The sequence below is a fragment of the Hibiscus syriacus genome, unplaced genomic scaffold (assembly GCF_006381635.1).
Source record: "Hibiscus syriacus cultivar Baekdansim isolate YM2019G1 unplaced genomic scaffold, ASM638163v2 tig00113084_pilon, whole genome shotgun sequence".
NCBI classification, from domain to species: domain Eukaryota; kingdom Viridiplantae; phylum Streptophyta; class Magnoliopsida; order Malvales; family Malvaceae; genus Hibiscus; species Hibiscus syriacus.
Window position 1 is genome coordinate 28,673 of NW_024063439.1, and position 8,716 is coordinate 37,388.

Consider the following 8,716-nt stretch of genomic DNA (forward strand, 5'->3'; position numbering starts at 1 on the left):
GTTTTCGTATTGACCATTAGACGATGATGAGCCAACAGAAAAAATTGTGAGTACTAGTCAGTATCGAAATTTGGTCTTGGTCAATATCCGGACTTTGATATGGTCATACACGGATTTTGATGATGTTTCAGAAGAAGAAACAGACCATGCGTGTAATGATATTGATATTGGTCAATACCCGAATTTTGATGATGAAACAGCCGTTGCGAAGAATGTAATGTTGATGATAATGAGGAGGAAGTTACGACTGTGAATGAACATGTTGAACATCCATTCTGTAATTCATATAATCCTGAAGAAGAAAAAGAAGAAGAAAAAGTCCCCGAAGAAAAGAAAATGCCACGGGCGTATAACTGGAATATGCCAGAATTACTTCAGATACCGGAAGAAGAGTTGATAAAGAAAGCAGTTGATTGTTACACAAAGTTATTCGTATCAAGAAAGATGATTGTTTTGATACAAAGGAAGACTTGAAGATAGCTTTATATACGAAATGTGTGGAAGATGGCTATCAACTAAAAGTTAACAAATCAAACAAAGATCGTTTCGAAACAAGGTGTATGATTGACAAAACTGTACGTGGCGTATGATTGCAAAGAGAATAAAAGATTGCAAAATGTTTCAAGTTAGGACTTTTATTGATAAACATACATGTTCAAGAACCCAAGTTTTTCCTCACCATAGACAGGCAAACAAAAAGGTGTTGGGTGGTTTTCTGGCTGAGTTAATGTTTTTGAATGGCAGGGTATATCGGGGACATGAAATTATGACTGACATGAATGCTCGGTTCAAGATTAGTATATCATATTCTCAAGCTTGGAGAGCCAAATGTTATGCCTTGGAATTGTTGAGGGGGTCGCCAGAAGCATCGTTTGCCCAACTGCCGGCTTATTGTCACAATTTAAAGCTGAAAAATCCTGGGTCGGTAACTCATATCAAAACAGATAGAGATGGACGCTTTGAGTTGCTGTTTATCGCCATTGGTGCTACGGTTAGTAAATCAATATAATTTTGTTGACTCATTTTTGTTAGTTACATGCATTTCACATTTAAATGATTATATTTCTTGTGTATATTATTTTGTAGATTCGTTCGTTTATCGCCATTCGTTCGTTTATATTTACGGATACGCATTGCGATTTACGGATACGCGTTGCGATTTACGGATACACATTGCGGTTTACGGATACGCGTTGCGATTTACGGATACACGTTGCGATATACGGATACGCATTGCGATTTACCCATACGCGTTGCGATTTACGGATACACGTTGCGATTTACGGATACGCGTTGCGATTTATGTGTTCGCGTTGCGATTTTCATATTCGCGTTGCGATTATGGAAAATCGCAATGCGAATTTCTACTATCGCATCGTGATTTTCAAGAATCGCGTTGCGATTTTGGAAACTGATTTGCGATTCTGGAAACTGATTTGCGATTCTGGGGATCGCGTTGCGATTTTTATTTCGCGTTGCGATTTTGTTGGTCATTTTGGCAAATCCAAAAAAAGTTGGTTAAAATCGTATATTATAACTTTTTTTTGGTCACTGAGGCGATTTTCTCTATTAACAAACGTATTTTAAATAAAATAATAATAATAATAATAATAATAATATGATCAAAATAAAAAAAAAGTTTATTAAAATAGAAGAGTTAACGTAAAGATTAAACCTAAAATTAACCCCAATCCCAAATATTTTGTTGGGACATTGCTAGAATATGCATCAGCTTGCCCAATATATATTCCCGATTAAGTAAAAACCTCTTTTAGTTTCTCGTATTTCTAATTTATAAAGTTGTTCCTTTTTCTATTTGGTAAATTTATGTTTATTTTTAATAATATTATTAATACATCAAATAAAATTATTTTTAGTTAAAAAACAAATTTGATGACAGATTATGTTGTACTTGTGTTTTTGCTTTGTGCAAGGGGTTTCTTTTGGGGAGTCAGTGGCAGTGCCACAATCCGAGTTGTGAGCAAATATATTTATTATAACAATTTTATGTGGTACACGTATGATGCCGCGTATATCCTACCAGCCACAAGTTAAAAATCAACTAAAATCCGACTCGATTTGAAGATATTTGAGTGAAATTAACTTTGAGTTATGATTTCATAAATTCGACTCGATTCGAAAAAAATTTAAATTCGATTCAAGTTATAAAATAAAACTCGAATATCTCAAAACTTTTAGTAACTAGTGAATTAGTTTCAGGTTTGAGTCGAGTCACTCGACTCTGTTTGTACAAGTCGTTTAAAATAGAATTAAATAGTATCATAATAATATAAATATTTATAATTACTTTTAAATAGAAACTAGAACAACTCGATTTGAAAATATTTCAAATCAAGTTTAAGTTATAAAATTTAACTCATCAACTCGAAAATTTATAACTCGATTCGATCGAACATTCACCGCTACTCAAAACTTCCAAAGAAAAGGTATATTAGAATTTAATCTTAGTAATCTCATATAATTTGATGTGTACAGATTGGGATTATTCATTTTACATTTAAAAATTTTCAAATTTCGATATAATATTTTAGGTCATCTCATATGTATGTCATTTTGTCTATATTTATTTCAATCATTTCAGATGTTTGATAATCTTTGATCTAGATAATTTCCTATTTTTATATTTTTAATAATTTAAAATGAATATAGAATGATATATATTTAAAATAACCTACATATACTTTATTATATATATAATAGTTGAATCTGAAATTCGAGAATACTATTCTCTTTTACAGTAAAAAAATTGAGAAAGGCCAGCAATGGGGATGTTGAGTGGGCTTCTCCCCAACTGAGAAATGTCATAGTCAAGTCTTAGATTTGGGCCGATGAATAATAAGGTAACAAAAAAAATGCCAAGTCGCTGTCTTCCCCTGCGACTCATTACTATATTGCTGTTGCGACATTTTCTGTCTCTTTCTTTACCAATTTCCAGAATTCCCAACACCTCCACCAAAAGCGAAGATTGAAAACACACTGCTGCAAAAAAGATGATGCAGCTGAGGCAATTTGAAAGGGGAAGAATGATTAAGGTTACCGTGATTGTGTTTGTTGGTTTGTTTCTTTGCTTCCCAGATGTTGATGCTTCCATTCACAAGTATAGAATGGAAGATTTTAGCCCCAAAGCAATGTTTTGTTTTTCCATGGAGACAGTGAAGGTCTCTTTGCTTCTAAGCTCCATGAACCCACCACTGATTCTTCTTCGGTAACCAAACCATCTTTCAAGGGAAAGTCCATCATCAGGTGCTTTAGAATCATCTTTACTGTTCCTTCGTTTAATCTTTTATTTTATTTGTATTATAATTTTGGTTTTTTTTGCTTTGGACCTTGATTCACATTGAGAATCAATCATCATTTGATGTAGTAGTATGATTATGCTCCTTTCGGTTCGAAACCCTAACTAGTGTTTAATTTACAAATTGATTGGTCATGTTTAATTTTAACTGTCTGAAGAAAAATGTGTCTCGAAATTTAGTAAGGGTTTTTGATGTTACTATACTCGTTGGTACATTTTCAGTTTTGATTCGATCACCTTTTTTAGGCCGAAAGAGTCTTCGAAAAGCCAGCAGGAAATGCAGCAGAACACGGGATTAGTGGAAGCAATGATACTCGAGGTTAAAGATAGAGAAAAGATTGGAGGGGCTTCTTTAAAGTCCGATGCAATTTGCTGCAACAAACAACTTGCAGACTAAGGGTCCTGCAAGCTAGGTGAGGTTATCATCCAAAATAACCCAGACAACTTCGGGTGGCGTAAACGGATTAAGACCTTTTTCCAAGAAACCAATGAAGAAGCTAAATGGATTTCGAAACGGTTGAGATAAACAGCACTGGAATGTACTACCTCTATTTTATGTTTTGTGATCCCCAACTCAAGGGTACTCTTATTAAAGGAAGGACTGTGTGGAAGAAACCCAAATGGCTATTTACCTGGGAAGATGGCTACTTTGATGACATTTTATGGTTTTATGTCTTTGGCTTACCTTGTGCTTGGCCTTGCCTGGTTTCTAAGGTTTTTTCAGTTTTGGAAGGATATCATTCATTTGCACTACCATATCACCCTTGTTATTGCTCTTGGAATGTGTGGAAGAACCCAATGGTTATTTACCTGGGAAGATGGCTCCTTTGATGTCATTTTATGGTTTTATGTCTTTGGCTTACCTTGTGCTTGGCCTTGCCTGGTTTCTAAGGTTTGTTCAGTTTTGGAAGGATATCATTCATTTGCACTACCATATCACCCTTGTTATTGCTCTTGGAATGTGTGAAATGGATGTCTGGTACTTTGAATATTCGAATTTCAATTCAACTGGTACCAGACCAATGGGTATTACATTGTCGGCAGTGACATTTGTCTCTGTCAAGAAAACATTATCCCGCCTTCTTCTTTTGGTGGTTTCCATGGGATTTGGTGTAGTGAGGCCAACCCTTGGTGGCTTAACATAAGTAGTTCTGCTTGGTCTGATATATTTTGTTGCGACGGAGGCACTTGAGCTAGTAGAACATTTGGGGAACATTAATGACTTTTCTGGGAAAGCAAAGTTATTTTTGGTGCTTCCTGTTGCCTTTTTGGATGCTTGTTTTATTCTATGGATTTTCTCATCCCTGTCAAAAACTTTGGAGAAACTTCAGGTAAGATCCTTTTTACTTGCAACTATTATTACTTTTTATCGATGCATAGTGATAGATGGATAAGCAGATAGACATTAATAGGAAATGTATGTATCTGCCAACGTGACGTTAAGCTCTATTAGAAATCAAATTCACTGAGCCTTGCTGCTGTATTTGTAGGGTGTTTAGTTACAAGAAATTTCCTGGCAGTAATAGGCTCTGTATAAATAAGTTGATTTTCTTTTGAAACTTTAAGCTATTCATACTAGCTATATTATTTATCCAAACTGCAACAACCTTTAAAACATCTACTTATTTCCATTTCTTCTACTGTTTCTTGGGTGTATATGCGGAGAAACTTGGCAAAATTGGAGTTATACCGCAAGTTTACTAATGCACTTGCTGTGTCTGTGTTGCTTTATATTGCTTGGATTGGCTTTGAGGTAATACTGCTTTCTAGTTGGCACAGGATATATTATTCAATATATCCATTATTGCACATTTGAGGGCTATTTCTTTTTAATGCTATTAACTATCGAAATCCTTCTTTGTGGCTCAATCAATATAATCTCCATTCTGCCTCTACCTCTTCTCATTCTACCTAGTTGAATCAAATAACTTTTATGTGCCAAAGAATCCCTTTCTCTATTCACTGTACGGATTGAACCTTATAAGTCACGTTTTGCTCAAATTATTTTCAATCATTGCCACCGACCATCTTAAAATTGTATATTCTGTTATTTGTACATCACTCCTTGGATTGTTGAATCAAGTTACTAAAAGCAATCAGTTTAAGGAATTTCTTGATTTTCTACCAACTCCATTACTCCACCATCACTCTCATTCTTACCTATATTGAAGTATGATCTACATTTTGATCCTACTTAATCTAGATCTTCCAATACTAACCAACCGAGTTTAATCTCTTCTGCTAACACATCTGCAAATGAAAATAATAGGCACCTGGTTATAATGGGGTGTTTACTATCGTTGATACAACTAGTTGTAATATCTACATCAACTCTTGGCTCAGCTCATTCCCCTATGCATCCCATGCGAAGGTAAGATGGCAACTTCTCCATGCAGGAATGACTTTCCTGCAAGATGTGTGCCAAATATAACAAAAAATAATGGTCTAGACGCATGGAAGTGAAAAGAGCTTTCTTGTGTGCTAATTGTGGCACTAGAGGTTTCTGCTTCAGAGTTCCCAGGCATGCCAATGGATTCATGAATCTGTGTGCCACTCAGCAGCTTAATGAAGTTTGATAATTGTGTAATTTTGTCTTTCAATCATATCTGTGCATACTTTTATCACCCTCTCCCTCACTTTTCTCAGCTCACGCATGAACGTCCAAAAGAGCTGAGAAGAAAAAGGCAAACTGAAAAGAATTGTTGAAACTCCTCTGAATTCTCTTGTCTCGGCTATACTTCAATATGAACAAACCACTTAGTGAGTTTTGGCAAATTGCATGGATCATCCCAGCTTTCTGGAATATGCTTGCATACGCTCTCTTGGTGGTCATTTGTGTTCTCTGGGCTCCTTCACGTAACCCAACAAGGTACATATTGATATTTGCTATTTGCGGTTTGTGCATTTCAGTAATTGATAGTTGACACTTAAATTTACCTGAAAAATACGTTGCTTACACCAGCAGGTCTTTAACTTTTATTAATTCAACAGCGAAGGTAATTTCCTTTTTGTGTAAATTGTAATATTTAAACAACACATGGTTCTATTACTTAATTATGATTAATTCATTTCGGTACTTGTCTCTCTCTCTCTTAGGATTTTTGTCTTTCCTGTTCCAGAAACAGATCAGTAGTTATGGTACATGCTCTAGAAATATTCCCGGTATGTAGTTTCATTTTGCATTCCCTTAGACTCCAGTAAACAACCGAGTATCTTTAAATAGTTAGCTGCACCGCAAATTATGATTGAACACCCCTTGATGTGATGACTTTGAGGTAGTAGCCTGGTTCTTCATTTGACCGAATATTAAGTATATTTTGCTGGCCGACATGCGATGAGAAGTTTGTTTTGTACTTTTTAAGTTGAGTTTTGGCCATTAATGGACTTGCAGATATGCATACATGGAGGGGATGGGTAAGGACTGATGAGGAGGGTATAGCATTGACTGGCAACGGTGGAGACATGGCAATCAAGCTGGAAAGGCAGGCAATAGGAGACGATCTTGAGGAGGAGAAGCGATAGTAGATGACAATCTCCACATATAAAGTACTAAAACTCCAATTGAAGCTTCAGCCTGTGACGTATCAGCATATCATGATATACGGTCTGTGACGTATGTTTAAAGAACTTGTGACTGAAATACTTTGAGAAAGCATGAATAGAGAGGATATTATTTCAGGATTTTGCTGAAATATTTTAGCTGAACTGTAATAGTCTGACCAAAGCTAATATAAGCAATGAGCAAAGCCATCCAGCCCTCTGTAATAGTCTGAACTGTAATAGCCCAACGTTTTCAATGTCATCCTTTAGGTGTTTGGACCGTGACAGACGTTAAAAATAGTTCGTTAACCATTTATAATGTGACATGTGACATCTTTATAACTTTTTTATATATATTTTTAACTAAAATTATTATTATTTTTAAAAATCTCCAAAAATATTTCTAAAATCTCAAAAAAATCCCAAAACCCTTAATCCCAAAGCATCCACCCCACCCATTGGTTGACCACCATCGCTTCTGGTCCCGCCTGCCGCCTATTACCTACCTATCATTGGTGGTTAATCTAAAATCCTAAAAATCCCTAAACTAAAATCCTTAAATCTTAACCCTAAATCCTTAAATTCCAATACCTATATATCTCAATCGGTGGGCGAGTGGTCAGCAGGTAAGTACATGGTTGCTGCATGTGGTGGCGTCGACACCAAAATTGAAGGTTTTGGAGTTTTTTTATGAAAATAGGAAAAGTTGAGATTTTTATAAAATTTATGAATTTTATTTTTTTAAATAAAGAGAATAAAAAATCAAGCCACATGTCAAATGTTGATTGATTAATTTATTTTTAACATATTTTTTTAATGGTCGTTACGGTGTAGACACCTAAATGATAACATTCGAAATGTTAGGCACCTAAATTGACCAAAAAAAATAGAAACCTAAATGAGAAAAAAAATATAGTTTGACCACTTATTTTTGTATTAAGCCAAATAAATATCTAATTTGTATGACATGTTAACATTTCATTGGAGGATAGTTTTTTTTCTTCAAAATAGAACTTATAATAAGTATAAATAGTAATTTATTTTTTATAAAGTATAATTAAAAATTTTAAGTAAGAAGCATATAATTTAGAGATTTTTTATTTTAAGTCTTATTATAAAACAAGTTTAATAAAAAAAACTCTGCAAACTATTGTTTTTTATTTAGGTGTTTATTTTTTTAATCAATTTAGGTGTCTAATGTTACAAACATTATCATTTAAAGTACATTGACCGAAACAATTGTTAAAAAATTTCATTAGTGACACATGTCACATTTATATAACTTTGAAATTTTTATTTAAAATAAAAAATTATTTTAAAAAAAACCTAAAATTTTCTTAAATCTTAAAAAATCTCCAAAATGTTAAAAACTCTAATTCTAATCCCTATGTCCATGTAGATCGTGCTGGCTTTTATTCAAACCTATATTAAAATCTCCATCCAATGACAAAATAAATCCGACGACCCATAACTTGGAACCCGACCTCCTGGACGGATCTCAAAACTTTCATCAAATCGCGATACCCATGCGACCTGACGACTCACATGTCGACAAGAAAAATAACTCACGACGGCGATGACCAACAAGGGGATGATAAGATTAGGGTTAGAAATTTTAGGATGAAAAAAATATAGTTTGGACACCATTTTATATTAAACATAAAACAATGTGCTTACTAAGGTTTTTTGTTCTTAAAGAAAAAACCCAACGTGAAGCGACGAGTGGGATGGGTTTGTTACTGAGCATGGACGTGTTAAAGCCAATCAGGAAATATGACACGTGTATTTCCTTTCCCCTATTGACATTTTTGTCTTATTAGTTAGTTTTAAAAAATGATTATTATCAACAAAAATAATTTT

The 8,716-nt window shown here is 34.3% G+C and overlaps 2 pseudogenes; both read left to right on the forward strand.

Moving 5' to 3' along the window:
- Window positions 1–2,927: 2,927 nt before the first annotated feature.
- On the forward strand, window positions 2,928–4,915 carry LOC120185237 (annotated as a pseudogene).
- Window positions 4,916–4,988: 73 nt separating this feature from the next.
- On the forward strand, window positions 4,989–6,850 carry LOC120185239 (annotated as a pseudogene).
- The last annotated feature ends 1,866 nt before the right edge of the window (window positions 6,851–8,716 follow it).